This window comes from Papio anubis, chromosome 5 (genome assembly GCF_008728515.1).
Source record: "Papio anubis isolate 15944 chromosome 5, Panubis1.0, whole genome shotgun sequence".
In the NCBI taxonomy this organism is placed as follows: domain Eukaryota; kingdom Metazoa; phylum Chordata; class Mammalia; order Primates; family Cercopithecidae; genus Papio; species Papio anubis.
Genome location: NC_044980.1, coordinates 42,005,692 through 42,023,811, shown reverse-complemented (window position 1 = coordinate 42,023,811; position 18,120 = coordinate 42,005,692). Strand labels below are relative to the sequence as shown.

Below are 18,120 nucleotides of genomic sequence, written 5' to 3'. Positions count from 1 at the left end.
CTCCAACTCCATCCATGTCCCTGCAAAGGACATGATCTTGTCCTTTTTATGGCTGCATAGTATTTCATGGTGTATATGTACTACATTTTCTTTAACCAGTCTATCATTGATGGGCATTTAGGCTGATTCTATGTCTTTGCTATTGTGAATAGGGTTACAATGAACATGCACATGTATGTAACTTTATAACAGAATGACTTATATTCCTTTGATAGCCATTCTGTCTGGAGTGAGATGGTTATTTCATTGTGGTTTTGATTTGCATTTCAATATGAGACCTTTGTTGGATGCATAGTTTGTAAATATTTTCTCCCATCCTGTAGGTTGTCTATTTACTCTGTTGATAGTTTCTTTTCCTGTGCAGAAGCTCTTTAGTTTAATTAGACCCTATTTATCAATTTTGCTTTTATTGCAATTGCTTTTGGCATCTTCATCATGAAATCTTTGCCAGTTTTTATGTCCAGAATGGCATTGCCTAGGTTGTCTTCCAGGGTTTTTACAGTTTTGGGTTTTACATTTAAGTCTTAATCCATCTTGAGTTGATTTTTATACATGGTGTAAAGAAGGGGTCTAGTTTCAATCTTCTGTATATGGCTAGCCAGTTATCCAGCACTATTTATTGAATAGGGATTCAATAAATAGGATTTCAACAGGGATCCCTTCCTCATTGCTTATTTTTGTCAGCTTTGTTGAAGATCAGATAGTTGTAGATATGTGGCCTTATTTCTGGGCTCTCTATTCTGTTACATTGATCTATGTGTCTTTTTTTTGGTACCAGTACTATGCTGTTTCGGTTATTGTAGTCCTATAGTATAGTTCAAAGTCCGGTAAAGTGATGCCTACAGCTTTGTTCTTTTTACTTAGGATTGCCTTGGCTATTCAGGCTCTTTTTTGGTTCCATATGAATTTTAAAATAGTTTTTTCTAGTTCTGTGAAGAATGTCATTGGTAGTTTGATAGAAATAGCATTGAATCTGTAAATTGGTTTGGGCAGTATGACCATTTTAATGATATTCATTCTTTCTAACCATGAACATGGAATGTTTTCCACTTGTTTGTGTCATCTCTGATTTCTTTGAGCTGTGTTTTGTAATTCTCATTGTAGAGATCTTTCACCTCCCTTGTTAGCTGTACTCCCAGGTATTTTATTATTTTTGTTGCAACTATGAATGGGATTACATTCCTGATTTGGCTCACAGCTTGGTTGTTTTTGGTGTATAGGAATGCTAGTGATTTCTGTATGTTGATTTTGTGTCCTGAAACTGCTGAAGTTGTTTATCAGCATAAGAAGCTTTTGGGCCAAGACTATGGGGTTTTCTAGATAAAGAATTATGTCATCTGCAAAACTTTTCTACTTCATTTACAATTTCATTATAGTTATAAAAATATTATTTACCCCATAGTTTTCAGGTATATATAGTTTATAAAAAAACAGACTCACTTTTAGCTACTAAGTTGTGTGTATGTTTTAAATAATAATTGCTAACTCCATGAAAATGCATGCAAGATTATTAAAACTAATGTTTTACTTGAATTATTTACATAGCAGTCATTGTGAATATGTTTGCTCCAGAAATAAATAATATCTGCTGTGTCTTTGCTACTTCTGATTTCTTATACAGCAATATGGAGAAATTGACCTGATTTTAACATTTGATTTGGAGAATTAGAAATGCTGAGTTTCTCATTTTACACCTGAAAAGTAACCTGAGCCCATTTTGGAGTGAGGAGCTATTTCTGACATAAAAGATTGATATATATACGTACTGAGTGGTTCATCCAACTAAAATAAGATTTGTTCAGGCATGTCCTTTCAGGGAATCAGAACCTTGCAGTTGTCACCCGTGATCTACATGATTCAGATACCTGAAATAATATCTTATGCAACCAGTATGATTTGTTCTACTTACTTGGGGTGCACATACACTAACATTTATTTTTCCAGTCAAGTCATTGCAAATCAATTTACCTTTATTTACAAGAACTAGAGTATTTCCTTTTCAAGGTCTCTTTATGTCCTCCACCTGAATAGTCCAAGAATTCAGTCCAAAGCAGGGCACTTTTGTTTCCCAGATATGAGGCAGAGAGAGAGATTTCAGTCTACCAGCATGGTTGCTATGGTTGCTGTGGTTGCTACCACAGTGTTATGTTACTGAATTCTAGATCCTGAATTCTTTATTTAGCGTCTTTTATGATGAAATGTTCACAGAGCACCTTCCACATACAGGATAGTGGGCTAGGCACCAGGAATAGAACAGGGAACACATTAGACATGGCTCTGCCCTCATGGGGCTTTTCTAATACCACAGTTCAGTAGATGATGATGTCCTTACTGGACCAGACATGCACCAGCTTCATTTGCTCCAGAATTGGGCTCCATAGCTGCAGCTGTCCTGGGAAACACATAGGCTCAGATTCCATACCCTGAGTGGTAAGGTCTTGAGCATTTTGGCTCCTAACCACTCACTGAAGTAGAAAGAATCCACCTCCGTGCCCAAGCACTGAGACCCTGGTGTCAAGCCCGAGTGACCAACTGAGAATGCACTTGCTCTTCAGGTGAGTTTCCCTTTGTGGCAGTTGGTGCCGTGCCTGCTAGCTGACTTCAGGAGTTTACCCTGACAGATTATCCTATCTCCAATTTCAGTAGATCAGATTAGAGTGCTGGTACCTCTTTCCCAAAAAGTTCTGGCTCTCTGATGTAACCTACATACCTCTTTTCCAGAATTTTCATAGATTAGTGGAAGAAACTGCTGCTAACCCATAAAGGGGGAGAGGATCATCTTATTGCAACCTTTGGGTTTACACAAGGAAATAGAAGCCACTCAAGAAAGCCTTCACAGAGCAATTGAGACTAGTGAATCATCATCCCCAATTGACTCCCTGCCTCTGCCTCGAGAAAAAGGAAAAGTGTCTAAGATAAGTGAAACAATAACCTGCCATCAGATTTGGGAGAGGGACAGGGATAAAACTCTCTGCTCAACTTCAGCAAAATCTTATGTATAGATCTTCTTTTCTTTTTCTACTTTTTAAAAAGTGAAAGCAAGTTTACTAGCAAAGTAAAGGAATATAAGAATGGCTACTCCATAGGCAGACTACAAACCTTATTTTCTGATAAACATTGTGATTTTTTTTAAACTAGAGCAACACAGAGCAGAGTGATGTTCTTGGAGGAAAAAAGAAAGGACAGTAATTTTCCACAAAAGCAAAACTATGTGTGTGTGTGTGTGTGTGTGTATGTACATGTACACATGTGTATATGTATGCGTATTGTGTAGAGTGTTTTATATGTTTATACCACTGCATTTTTTTGAGTATGCTAAGTACCCTGATTTGATCATTATATAACATATATATCAAAACATCAAATTGTACCCCATAAATATATATAATTACAATGTGTTGATAAAAATAAGAAATTTTTTTAAAAGTATATCAATTTGTGTAAAGATATAGATTTCTGGCAGCCTTATGGTATATTAATCTCAAAATAATTTTATCATAGAATGCAATTATTTCAGTTCTAAAAAAAAAAACACATGTTAATTTATTGTCTCATTGATCTAATATTGACAGTGAGGTGTTAAAGTCTCCCACCATTATTGTGTGGGAATCTACGTCTCTTTGTAGGTCTCTGAGAACTTGCTTTATGAATCTGGGTGCTCCTGTATTGAGTGCATATATATTTAGGATAGTTAGCTCTTCTCGTTGCATTGATCCCTTTATCATTATGTAATGCCTTTCTTTGTATTTTTTTTTTTTTTAATCTTTGTTGGTTTAAAGCCTATTTTAACAGAGACTAGGATTGCAATCCCTGCTTTTTTTTGTTTTCAATTTGCTTGGTAAATATTCCCCCATCCCTTTATTTTGAACCTATGTGTGTCTTTGCATGTGAGATGGGTCTCCTGCATACAGCACACTGATGGGTCTTGACTTTTTTTTTTTTTTTTTTTTTTTTTTGAGATGGCGTGTTGCTCTGTCGCCAGGCTGGAGTACAGCAGTGTGATCTTGGCTCACTGCAACCTCCAATTCCCTGGTTCAAGCGATTCTTCTGCCTCAGCCTCCCAAGTAACTGGGATTACAGACATGTGCCACCACATCCAGCTAATTTGTGTGTTTTTAGTAGAGATGGGGTTTCACCATGTTAGCCAGGATGGTCTTGATCTCCTGGCCTCATGATCCACCCGCCTCAGCTTCTCAAAGTGCTGGGCTTACAGGCATAAACCACTGTGCCCAGTGGTCTTGACTCTTCATCCAATTTGCCAGTCTGTGTCTTTTAATTGGGGCATTTAGTCTGTTTACATTTAAGGTTAATATTGTTATGTGTGAATTTGATCCTGTCATTATGATGCTAGCTGGTTATTTTGCCTGTTAGTTGATGCAGTTTCTTCATAATGTCGATGGTCTTTACAATTTGGTATGTTTTTGCAGTGTCTGGTATTGGTTTTTTTTTTTTTTTCATATTTAATGCTTCCTTCAGGAGCTCTTGTAAGGCAGGCTTGGTGGTGACAAAAATCTCTCAGCATTTGCTTGTCTGTAAAGGATTTTGTTTCTCCTTTGCTTATGAAGCTTAGTTTGGCTCGATACGAAATTCGGGGTTGAAAATTCCTTTCTTTAAGAATGTTGAATATTGGCTCCCATTCTCTTCTGACTTGTAGCATTTCTGCAGAGACATCCACTGTTAGTCTAATGGGCTTCCCTTTGTGGGTAACCTGACCTTTCTCTCTGGCTGCCCTTAACATTTTTTCCTTCATTTCAACTTTGATGAATCTGACGATTATATATCTTGGGATTGCGCTTCTCAAAGAGTATCTTTCTGGTGTTTTCTGTATTCCCTGAACTTGAATGTTGGCCTGTCTTGCTAGGTTGGGGAAGTTCTCCTGGATAATATCCTGAAGAGTGTTTTCCAACTTGGTTCTATTCTCCCCGTCACTTTCAGGTACACCAATCAAACATAGGTTTGGTCTTTTCACATAGTCCCATATTTCTTGGAGGCTTTGTTCGTTCCTTTTCAATCTTTTTTCTCTAATCTTATCTTCACATTTATTTCATTAAGTTGATCTTCAACCTCTGATATCCTTTTTTCCTTCTGCTTGATTGATTTGGCTGTTGATACTTGTGTATATTTCATGAAGTTCTTGTGCTGTGTTTTTCAGCTCCTTTAGGTCATTTATGTTCTTCTCTAAACTGGTTATTCTAATTAGCAATTCCTCTAACCTTTTTTCAAGGTTCTTAGCTTCCTTGCATTGGGTTAGAACATGCTCCTTTAGCTCGGAGGAGTTTGTTATTACCCACCTTCTGAAGCCTACTTCTGTCAATTCATGAAACTCATTCTCCCTCCAGTTTTGTTGCCTTGCTTATGAGGAATTGTGATCCTTTGGAGGAGAAGAGGTGTTTTGGTTTTTGGAATTTTCAGCCTTTTTGTGCTGTTTTTTCCTCATCCTCATGGATTTATCTACCTTTGGTCTTTGATGTTGGTGACCTTTGATGGGGTTTCTGTGTGGACGTCCTTTTTGTTAATGTTGATGCTGTTTCTTTCTCTTTGTTAGTTTTCCTTCTAACAGTCAGACCCCTATTCTGTAGGTCTGCTGGAGTTTGCTGGAGGTCCACTCCAGACCCTGTTTGCCTGGGTATCACCAGCGGAGGCTGCAGAGCAGCAAAGATTCCTGCCTGTTTCTTCCTCTGGAAGCTTCATCCCAGAAGAGCACCTGCCAGATGCCAGCCGGAGCTCTCCTGTATGAGGTGTCTGTCATCCTCTGCTGGGAGGTGTCTCCCAGTCATGAGGCATGGGGGTCAGGGACCCACTTGAGGAGGCAGTCTGTCCCTTAGCAAAGCTCGAGTGCTATGCTGGGAGATCTGCTGCTCTCTTCAGAGCCGGCAGGCAGGAAAGTTTAAGTCTGCTGAAGCTGCACCCACAGCCACCCCTTCCCTCAGGTGCTCTGTCCCAGGGAGATGGGAGTTTTATTTATAAGCCCCTGACTATGGGCTGCTGCCTTTCTTTTGGAGATGTCCTGCCAGAGAGGAGGAATCTAGAGAGGCAGTCTGGCTATAGCAGTTTTGCTGAGCTGCTGTGGGTTCCACCCAGTTCCAACTTCCCAGTGGCTTTGTTTACACTGTGTTTGTGTTTACACTTTTTTTTTACACTGTGTTTGTGTTTACACTTTGTTTGCATGTCCACTCAGGACTCAGTATTGGTGAACGTCCCTCCCCCCACCAAGCTTGAGCACTCCAGGTGGACTTCAGACTGCTGTTCTGGCAGCAAGAATTTCAAGCCAGTGGATCTTAGCTTGCTGGGCTCTGTGGGACTGGGATCTGCTGAGCTAGACCACTTGGCTCCCTGGCTTCAGCCTCTTTTCCAGGGGAGTGAACAGTTCTGTCTCACTGGTATTCCAGGTGTCAATGGGGTTTGAAAAAAAAAGTCATGCAGCTAGCTTGGTGTTTGCCCAAATGGCCGCCCAGTTTTGTGCTTGAAGCCCAGGGCCCTGGTGACATGAGCATCAAAGGCAATCTCCTGGTCTGCAGGCTGTGAAGACTGTGGGAAAAGTGTAGTTATCTGGGCCAGAGTGCACCGTTTCTCATGGCACAGTCCCTCACGGCTTCCCTTGGCTAGGGAAGGGAGTTCCCCAACCCCTTATGCTTCCCAGGTGAGGCAATGCCCCACCCTGCTTTGGCTCACCCTCTGTAGGCTGCACCCACTGTCTAACCAGTCCCAGTGAGATGAGTTGGGTACCTCAGTTGGAAATGCAGAAATCACCTGCTTTCTGCATTGATCTTGCTGGGAGCTGCAGGCCAGGGCTGTTCCTATTCAGCTATGTCTATCTTGCCTCCAACTACCAGTGTATGTTTTATATAGGAATTTTGATTGTCTGTCACTTTGTTAGCCCATCAAATCTAGAAATGGGCATTTCTGATGTTTCCCATACAAATTTTCAAGTCACTACCCAGAACTGCCATGAAGTTAAGGAGTACAAATAAGGTAGACCTGATGGAGTGCTGCTTACTAGGGTATGTGATGGGGTACAGTGAAATGGTTAGGCTTTAACACCAGACAGAATCCTCTGTTGGATTCCAGCCTCCACCACTTAAAAGGTGTGGCTCTGACCAAATTGCTTAATCTCTCCGAACTTTTATTTTTCCTTTTGTAATACATGGGAGGAAAAATGACTCTCAGGGTTATTGTGAGGACTAATTATAAGATTTCCAGTATGGTAGGTTGGTAGTTGCAACAAAAGAGCAATTATTATTGCAGTTTGAAGGAGGTAGTTTTCTCCTTCACAAAATTTTTGCAAACTATAATGTATCTGAAGCTGCTAGTTGTCCCCAATATCCTTTCTCCCCATCTTCCTCTAATAATAAAACAACAACAGTTTTGGCTGGCAGGTGGCCACCAGCTAAAAACTATATTTCCTTTTTCTCTTGAGGTTGGATGGTCATGTGGCCATGTGGCTAACTGCTGGCCAATGGCATATGAGGGGAGGCGCTATATGCAACCTCTGAGTCATGTACTTTAAAGAAAACAACATTTCCTTTCCCATTCCCACAGCACTCATCCTCCCTGTTATGGGTTGAATTGTTAAAGTCCTACCTAACCCCTACTACCTGAGGGTATGACTTTATTTGGAAAGAGAGTTGTTATAGATTTAATTAGCTACGCTAAAATAAGGTCATTAGGGTGGGACCTAAGCCAGTATGACTGAGGTCTTCATATAAAGGGGAATTTTGGACACAGAAATGGGCACATGTAGAAAGAAGATGATGTGAAGAGACACTGGGAGAAGCTGACTATCAGCCATCTACAAGCCAAGGAGAGAGGCGTGGGACAGAACCTTCCCTCACAGCCCTCAGAAGAAACCAACCCTGCTGATACCTTCAGACTTCTAGACTCTGAAACTGTGAGACAGTAAATTTCTGTTGTTAAGCCACCTAGTTTGTGGTACTTTGTTATGGCAACCCTAGCAAACTCATATAGCAAATAAGCCAAGAAGACAGGAGAGTGTCTTTGAGAGGTGGGGCAGGGGTCGGGGGGAGAGAAAGAAAGAGAGAGAGAGAACCGGTAAGACAAAGTCACAATTTTTTATAATTCATTAAAAAACTGACATCCCCTTACTTTTGATGTATTTTATTTGTTAGAAGCAAATCACTAGGTTCAGCCCACACTCAAGGGAAGGGGATTGCTTAAGGGCATGAATACTAGAAGGTAGGGATGATTGGGAACCATTTTAGAAAATTACCCACCAGACTCATTAGTTTTTTAATTTCTAGTATACCTAAAGCTGATCTTAAAAAATTGAGACAAAAAGTAGAAACAAATTGAGAAAGTACATTCTTAAAATAAACAAAATTGTTATTTCCTGATATGTATTTTATTTTATTTTTAAAATTTTATTTCTTTTCTTTTTTTGAGATGGATTCTCTCTCTGTGACCCAGGCTGGAGTGCAGTGGTGGGATCTTGGCTCACTGCAACCTCCACCTCCCAGGTTAAAGCGATTCTCCTACCTCAGCCTCCGAAGTAGCTGGGATTACAGGTGTGTGCCACCACACCCGGCTAATTTTTGTATTTTTAGTAGAGATGGGGTTTCACCATGTTGGCTAGGCTGGTCTTGAACTCCTGATCTCAAGTGATCCACCCGCCTTGGCCTCCCAAAATGCTGGGATTACAGGTGCACCACTGCACCTGGCCTTGATATATATTTTAAGTGTTCACATGTGGCAGCTAGACTCCAAAGATGACCTCCAATGAATCATATCTCCTGGTATACAGTCCCTTCCCAAATGGAATCTGCCAACTTGTTTTAATTAACTGAATGTGGCACAAGACCTGGCAGCTTCCATGTTTGTACTTTTGGGAACCCTTAGTCACCATGAAAAAAGTTTGGCTACTGTGCTAGAGATAGTATGGGAAGAGACCACATGGAGAGGGAAAGACTCTGAGACTATGGAGAAAGACTAGACCCTGCAATCCCATCACCCTGTGGGGCTTGGCTTCCCTGTCATCCCCACAAAGTGCTAGATATGGGAGTGCAGCCATCTTGGACTTTCCAGTCTCAACCATCTGACTGTACCCATATGAAAGATTTCAAGTGAGACTAGTGTAAGAACTGTCCAACTGAGCCCCAGCTAACCCAGAAAATTGTGAGAAATAATAAATTATTGTTGTTTAAAACCACCAAATTTTAAGATGGTGAGTTAGACGGCAATATATAATTCAAATACTAGTTAACGAATACATAAATGTGTTCAGTGCCTCCTCCATGCTATTCTCCTACTACTTTCTCACACATCATATCGCTTAATCTCTCAACAGTCTTATGAGATCATGACTATGCATATCAATGCACAGACAATCTGTTGTCTCTTGGTGGTTGGCATGATACACCCAGGAATGGAGCAATATTGCAGACATCTAAATTTTATTACTCCTGCTTCCTCTAATATCTTTACCTGTTTATATACTCAAGAAGTTATGGCACCTGGGTTAATAATAAGACAGCTGCCAATGTATTGTGTCCTAGATCAGTCAAATGGATCAGGACCTCCCTTCTCCTTCTGAGTTATGTTGCACTGGGTCACTGGGCCACTGGGCTAAGCACCTTCTTGAGAAGGTCTGATTTTCCATTCATAGAATATGAATCCCATGTCCTCTGGATGTATTCCAGAGTTCTTTTTCTCTCTTCCTTTGTCTCTCTTTCTCTCTCTCTCTCTCTCTTTTTTTTTTTTTTTTTGATACAGAGTCTCGCTTTGTTGCTCATGCTGGAGTGCAGTGGCATGACCTCGGCTCACTGCAAATTCTGACTCCTGGGTTCAAGTGATTCTCTTGCCTCAGCCTTCTGAGTAGCTGGGATTACAGGCACCTGCCACCACAACCAGCTAATTTTTGTATTTTTAGTAGAGATGGGGTTTCACTACGTTGGCCAGGCTGGTCTCAAACTGTTGTCTCAATTGATCTGCCCCCTTTGGCCTCCCAAAATGCTGGAATTACAGGAGTGAGCCGCCATGCCCAGCTTCTTTCTCTCTTTCTTTTCTCCTTTTTCTTATTCTGCTTAAGTTATCAAAGTTTAATATACGTGGAGGAACATATAAGTTACAGCCTGATGAATTTAGTCATATAACTACACCTATGTCAAGCAACAGAACATTACTAGCACTCCCAAGTGCCCATCTCTTCCCTCCTTCCAGTCACTGCCCTCTCCCCAGAGTAACCATTATCTTAACCAACAGCATAGCTTAGTTTCACCTGCTTTTGTACTTTACAGAAATGTGTGGAATGGATGATTCCAGCCTCCAAAATTGTCCCCAGTGATCCTTGACTTCTGGTGTTCATGCCATTGTGTAGTCCCCACCCACATGGTATCAGATTTGGTCTGTATAACCTACAGAGACAGGATGAATCACTTCCAATGCTAGGTCATAAAAACACTGAGGCTTTCTCCTTGTTCTGTCTCTTGGATCACTTTCTCTGAGGGATTCAGATGCTGTGTTGTGAGAATACTCAGACAGCTCATGGAGAGACCCACATGAGGCCTCCTTCTAACAACATGTGAGTGAGCCATCTGAGAAGGGAATCCTCCAGCCCCAGTCAAGTCTTCAGATGCCTGCTGCCCCTGTGGACATTGTGACTGCAACTTCATGAGAGATCCTGAGCCAAAACCATCCAGCTGAGCCACTCCCAAATTCCTTATCCACAGACACTATGAGATAATAAATATGTGTTGTTTTAAGTCACTAAGTTTTGGGGTAACTTGTTATATGTTGATGGATAACTATCTCAGTCTATTTATATTATAAAGGAATAGCTGAGGCTGAGTAATTTATAAAGAAAAGAGGTTTAGTTGGCTCACCATTCCGCAGGCTGTACAAGAGCACAAGCATCTGCTTCTGTTGAGGATTTCAGGCTGCTTCCACTCATGGTGGAGGGCAAAGGAGAGCCAGTGTGTGCAGATCACATGGTAACAGAGGAAGCAAGAGAGTGGGGGAGGTGCCAGGCTCTTTTTTTAACAACCTGCTTTCCAGATTAGTAGTAGCGTGGGAACTTATTCAATACCACAAGGATGGCACCAAGCCATTCATGAAGGATCTGCTCTAATGACTCAAACACCTCCCATTGGGCCCCTCTTCCAATATTGGGGATCTAATTGCAATATGAGCTTTGGGGGACAAACATAGCTAACTGTAGCAATAACTAATACTGGCTTATTTGTATCTGGTCTTGTTCTATAATCATTATGCTTGTGAGATACATCTGTATTGTTTCATGAGTCCTTGAAGAGGACTCGTATCCTTTAGATGTCCTTTCTCATTAACACAAATATTATATTCTTTTTGTTTTGTTTGTTTGTTTGCTTGAGACAGAGTCTTGCTTTGACACCCAGGCTGGAGTGCAGTGGGGCAATCGCAGCTCACTGCAAATTCTGCCTCCCAGGTTCAAGAGATTCTCCTGCTTCAGTCTCCCGAGTAGTAGGGATTACAGGTGTGTGCCACCATGCCCAGCTAATTTTTGTATTTTCAGTAGAGACGGGGTTTCTCCATGTTGGTCAGGTTGGTCTCAAACTCCTGACCTCAACTGATTCACCCAACTTGGCCTCCCAAAATGCTAGGATTACAAGGGTGAGCCACCATGCCCAGCCAAATGTTATATTCACTATATGCATATAATATTTTGAATTTATCCATTCTATTTTATTTTTATTTTATTTTTTGAGACAGAGTCTTGCTCTGTTGCCCACACTGGAGTGCAGTGGTGTGATCTTTTCTCACTGCAAACTCAGCCTCCCAGATACAAGTGATTCTCCTACTTCAGCCTCCTGAGAAGCTGGGATTACAGATGCACTCACCACCATGCCCAGCTAATTTTTATATTTTTAGCAGAGATGGGGTTTCACCATGTTGGCCAGGCTGGTCTTGAACTCCTGACCTCAGGTGATCCACCCACCTTGGCCTCCCAAAGTGCTGAGATTACAGGTGTGAGCCACCATGCCCAGCCTGAACATTCTTATACATGTGTTTTGACGAACATACTCACTTAACTGGATATTATTAATACTCACGTGTGGAATTTCTGGGTCATAGCATAGGTATATGACTAGATAGTGATAGAGAGTTCTCCAAAATGATTTTATTAATTTGCACCTCCTCTCACGCATATAAAAGTTCTAGTTGCTTCACATCCTTGCTAACACTTGATTTTCTTAATTTTTATTTTTATTATTATTATTTTTTTTTGGTGAGATGATGTCTCGCTCTTTTGCCCAGGTTGGAGTGCAGTGGTGCAATCTCGGCTCACTACAACCTCTGCTTCCCCGGTTCAAGCAATTCTCCTGCCTCAGCCTCCCGAGTAGCTGGGATTACAGGCATGTGCCACCACGCCCGGCTAATTCTGTATTTTTAGTGGAGATAGGGTTTCTCCATGTTAGTCAGGCTGGTCTTGAACTCCCAACCTCAGGTGATCCACCTGCCTCGGCCTCCCAGAGTGCTGAGATAACAGGCATGAGCCACCATGCCCGGACTAACACTTGATATTTTTATCTTTTAAATTTTAGCCCTTCTGATTGATCCAGGGTAACTCTCCAAATAAAGAATCAACAGGGCATCACCTCTTTTCTTCATCTTTTATAATCTCCAAGGCCACTGTGTTCCCACATTCTTTCCAAAACTGACTTTTCTCACAGATTGTGCCACTTGTCTTCACTGTGGCCTGCGTTTAGCAAAGTTGGGCTTCCAGAAGCCATTTCTCCTGTCCTACCTACTGTGCAAAGGTTTTGTAACTCACTGATGCATATAATTATGGCCTGGGAGAAAAATGAGCAGAAATAGAGATAAGTCTGTCTTATAGACAGACTGAGGGCATGAAACGTCTGATATTAGGAACAGCTTGGAAACACTGGAGCCCAGTCACACTGGCTTAATTTAACATAGTTTCCTAGGCCAGGTCTTGGCAGAATTTAACCCTCAGTAGCCTTCTCATTTTTCAGTAGAAGTTGGTCATCTCAAGAGTGCATGACTGCTCTGTGGTGTTTTGTTTTCATTGTAATTGAGCAAATAAGATGTCACTTGCCTACATATATTTATCAATAAATATTTACTGAGGTCTTACTATGTGCTAGACCCTGGATGAAGAAAGGAGATGCTGTATTGTTTTGATAAGTTTATATAGAGGTAGAATGGCAAGAATATATAGAGGCTTCAATATGCCAGTTAATCAATTATCTGTCAGGAATAGTGAGGAAGAGCATAAGCATGGCATTAGGATGGAATGAACTTGGAGTCACCCACATTTACCAGAGGGAAACAATGATTTTATCATTGTAAAAGAAATGTGCTAGAATTGTCAAAAGAACATCGAATTAGCTATGTAATTGTGAAACATATGTCATGGTTCTATTTATTCTGTGATAGTATAAAAATTCAAGGCCGCGTGCAGTGGCTCACACCTGTAATTCCAGCACTTTGGGAGGCCCAGGTGGGTGGATCACGAGGTCAGAAGTTCAAGACCAGCCTGACCAACATGGTGAAACCTCATTTCTACTAAAAATACAAAAATTAGCCGGGTGTGGTGGTGCAAGTCTGTAATCCCAGCTACTCAGGAAGCTGAGGCAGGAGAATCGCTTGAACCTAGGAGGTGAAGTTTGCAGTGAGCTGAGATCGAGCCACTGCAATCCAGCCTGGGTGAAAGAGTGAGACTCTGTCTCCAAAAAAAAAAAACAAAAAACAAAAAACAATTCAGATCTCACAGGGATGCATACTAATACCACATTTAGGTCATCTTTGTCCTCTTTCTCTCATTCTGTAGTTATGCTTCATAGAATGAGTGAATGAAGCATTTTAGATTGTCTGCTGGCCCTCCCAATTTGGATTGAAATAGTGAAGTTTAATGGCATTACCCAGAAAATCCATTTTCTACAAAATGAAAGATCTTTTTCTTTTCTTTTTTTCTGGAGACGGAGCTTTGCTCTTGTTGCCCAGGCTGGAGTGCAATGGTGCGATCTTGGCTCACTGCAACCTCCGCCTCCTGGGTTCAAGTGATTCTCCTGCCTCAGCCTCCCCAGTAGCTGGGACTACAGGCATGCACCACCATGCCCAGCTAATTTTGTATTTTTAGTAGAGACGGAGTTTCTCCATGTTAGTCAGGTTGGTCTCGAACTCCCAGCCTCAGGTGATCCACCCGCCTTGCCCTCCCAAAGTGCTGGGATTACAGACTTGAGCTACTGTGCCTGGCCTGGAAGACCTTTTTCAATTCAGATTAAATTGAAAGCTACAATAGTCTTTTTCTTTTCTTTTCTTTTCTTTTTTTTTGAGATGGACTCTTGCTCTGTTGCCCAGGCTGGAGTGCAATAGTGTGGTCTCAGCTCACTGCAACCTCCACCTCCCAGGTTCAAGCAATTCACCTGCCTCAGCCTCCCGAGTAGCTGGGATTACAGGTGCCTGCCACCACGCCCACCTAATTTTTTGTATTTTTAGTAGAGAGGGTGTTTCGCCATGTTGTCCAGGCTGGTCTCAAACTTCTGACCTCATGATCCACCCACCTCAGTCTCCCAAAGTGCTGGGATTACAGGCGTGAGCCACTGTGCATGGCCAATAGTCCTCCTATTAAAAGGAGTAAAAACTCATCTACCAACCCAAGGTAGCCAGAAACAGAAGCACTCATCAGAAACAGAAAGAAAGCAAAAAAAAAAAAAAAAGCCATTGTTAACTGATAGAAAAAGTCATTGCCCACTTTTAGGGATCTGGAGACAGACATTTTGCACTCATTTTGAAGGGCACAGCCCTCCCCAGCAATGCAGTTGACATGAATGCTGTTACTTAAAAATCTTAGAACTATAAACAGCTTCAAATGTGCAAGTGGTCATCTCAAGATTTCGAGTAATTGATAAAGGCAAGAATAGTAGGCTATATGAAGAACTTGGGGCCAGGGATGGTGACTCATGCCTGTAATCCCAGCACTTTGGGAGGCTGAGGTGGGTGGACCCCATCTCTACCAAAAATATAAAAAATTAGCCGGGTGTGGTGGTGTGTGCCTGTAATCCCAACTACTTGGGAGGCTGAGGTAGGAGAATCGCTTGAGCCTGGGAAGCGGAGGTTGTGGTGAGCCGAGATTGTGCCATTGCACTCCAGCCTGGGCAATAAGAGCGAAACTCTCTCTCAAAAAATTGAAAGGGTACCTGTGATTAAGTCACTATCACATGGATAATTTCCCTATGTTAAGATCAACTGATTTGTGATCTTAATTACATTTGCAAAATACCTTCACTGCAGCACCTAGATTGGTGCTTGGGAGGTACGTCTATACCAGGGCAGAAAATTTAGGGGTCATCTCAGAATTTTTCCGACTACATTGGTTTTCAATTTTGAAATCTACCTTAGATTCTAGACCAGTTGTTTTCAACTGGGGTTAGAGGAGATTTTTATACTCCTCCCCAGGGGACAATATCTTGAGACATTTTTGGATGTCATCTGGTGGGTAGAGGCCAGAGATACTACTAACCCACCTACAGTATATGGGAGAACGCCCCACAACAAAGAATTGTCAGCCCAAGATGTCAGTAGTGCCAGGATTGTGAAACCCTGCCCTAAGCAAAACAGGAAAGACAATTATTACAGTGCAGAGTTAGAATTATCAACATCAGTCATGTAAATGTAAAAGTATAGCTGATGTGACACAAGATGAAACATAGGAGGATAGTGTCATAAGACCAAGAGGTTCATATACCCACTGTGCAGTAACAGACTGATACATTGAGACAGCAGAGTTTGCAGCAGAGAGAGTTTAATGATTACATGGTGCTGAGTCAGGAAGTAGGAGAAGATTCCTAAATCTCTGAAGAGTTCTGGGCTGGGGTTTTTAAGAAGATCATGGAAGGCAAGGGGCTGGAAAATTTGGGTCACTGATTGGTCAGGGTAAGGGAGATTAAATCATTAGGATATGGAAATTGCATTCTTTGATGATTTAGCTTCTGGTAGGGTCCTTCAGACCAGCTGACATCAGTAGTTTCATCAGTATGCAGGACCCGAAAGAATGTCTCAAAGGGAAAACTTAACATTTCATAATGTTCAAGCTGTTATCTATAGAGCAGTTAAGGGGAACTATAATCTTGTAACAGACTCCACGTAATTCTGAAGCAATAGCCAAACAACTATGAGGAAGGGGTCAGCGAGCAAACTGACCTAATGATTAATGCTGAATGTGCTGCAAGCTTGGATTATTTACGTGTTTCTCACCCTCTCTTCTTCCCTGATTTATTTCATAAAGTTTATAGGGACAGTTTCAATGGGAGGAAAAGGAAAGGAGTATGGAGTATTATGTACATCTTACATAAAGACTAATACATAAGCCAGGCATGGTGGCTCATGCCTGTAATCCCAGCACTTTGGGAGACCAAGGCAGATGGATCACTTGAGATCAGAAGCTTGAGACCAGCCCAGCCAACATGATGAAACCCTGCCTGTAACAAAAAATACTAAAACTAGCCAGGCGTACTGACACACACCTGTAATCCCAGCTACTCGGGAGGCTGAGGCACGAGAATCCCTTGAACCTGTGAGGCAAAGGTTGGAGTGTACTGAGATCGTGCCACTGCCCTCCAGCCTATGTGACAGAGTGAGACTCTGTATCAAAAAAAAGAAAAGAAAAAAGAAAAAAGTATTTAAAAAAGACTATAAATAAATGGAAGACAAGTATATTATTGAAAGTTACAGAGATAAAGAAAAATAATTGTAATGAAACATCAAGCACTAGGATGAGGAGAAAGAAGGGAAGAGATAAGCAAAAAAATGATACTTTAAGCATTTCATTTGAAATCACAGAAGTAACCACTAGAACTTAAACTTTTAAAAGGATTAAGAAAGCCAGGTGAGGTGGCTCATGCCTGTAATCCTAGCACTTTGGGAGGGTGAGATGGGAGGATCGCTTGAGCCCAGGAGTTCAAGACCAGCCTGGGCAATATAGTGAGACCCTGTCTGTACAGAAAATAATAATTTTAAAAAATAGACAGACATGGTGGCACATGCCTGTAGTCCCAGCTACTAGGCAGGCTGAGGTAAAAGGATTGCTTGAACTCAAGAGGTCAAGATTGTAATGAGCCCAGATTGCTCCACTGCTCTCCAGCCTGGGCAAAAGAGCAAGACCCTGTCTCAGAAAAAAAGATTACAAGATGTTGCCTCAAGGATAGGCCTAGGAATAGGGAGGATAGGCTGGGAGGATGTTATTTTTATTACAAATTCTGCTGTACTTTTGATTTTTTTAATCACACACCTATATGACTTCAATAAAAATGTAACTTTTCAAAAAGAAAACTTAAAGGATTAACCAGGTGATTTACTCATGATATAGTAACAGTATTCACTCTTAGTACAATAATAGTGCATAGTACAGTAACAGTGATAATGTTTTACTAAGCACATGCAATAACCTGTAAAATGTAATTTCTTTAAGAATCTGGTTTTGGCCGGACGCGGTGGCTCACGCCTGTTATCCCAGCACTTTGGGAGGCCGAGGTGGGTGGATCACGAGGTCAGGAGATTGAGACCATCCTGGCCAACATGGTAAAACCCTGTCTCTACTAAAATACAAAAAATTAGCCGGACATGGTGGTGCGCACCTGTAGTTCCAGCTACTTGGGAGGCTGAGGCAAGGGAATTGCTGGAACCCAGGAGGCAGAGATTGCAGTGAGCTGAGATGCACCACTGCATTCCAGCCTGGTGACAGAGCGAGACTCCATCTCAAAAAAAAAAAAAAAAAAAAAAAAAATCTGGTTTCCGAGGCACACTATCTTCAGACAAAGTTTCAATTATTTGCATTACAAAGAAATCAGTTTTTAAAATATATCATGTAAACCTACTGTCATTCATAGCTACCCAACAACTGTGTAGCATTGTAGATCAAACTAGAAGAAACAAAATGGAAAATAATTAAAGTTATTAGTTGAAAGAATTAGACACCAGTGTTTTGGTATCTCAACTTTTATTAATGTTGGTTATTATGGTTAATTTAAATTTGTGGTTTATTATTTTAAGTTACTCTTATATTTTATGATTTTTTTTCTTATTTAAAAGGCTTGTCTCTGCCACTTATTGTGTGATCTGGGCAAGTCATTTTACCTCTAAGAGCCTCAAGTTTCCTCATCCATAAAG

At 41.3% G+C, this 18,120-nt stretch overlaps 1 long non-coding RNA gene across 1 annotated transcript; it reads left to right on the top strand.

Annotated features, from left to right (window-relative positions):
- The first annotated feature begins 1,696 nt into the window (after positions 1 to 1,696).
- LOC103885074 lies at positions 1,697 to 2,990 on the top strand. Its single transcript, XR_647965.4, has 2 exons — positions 1,697 to 2,555; positions 2,722 to 2,990. It is a non-coding gene; the product is annotated as an uncharacterized LOC103885074 (long non-coding RNA).
- The last annotated feature ends 15,130 nt before the right edge of the window (positions 2,991 to 18,120 follow it).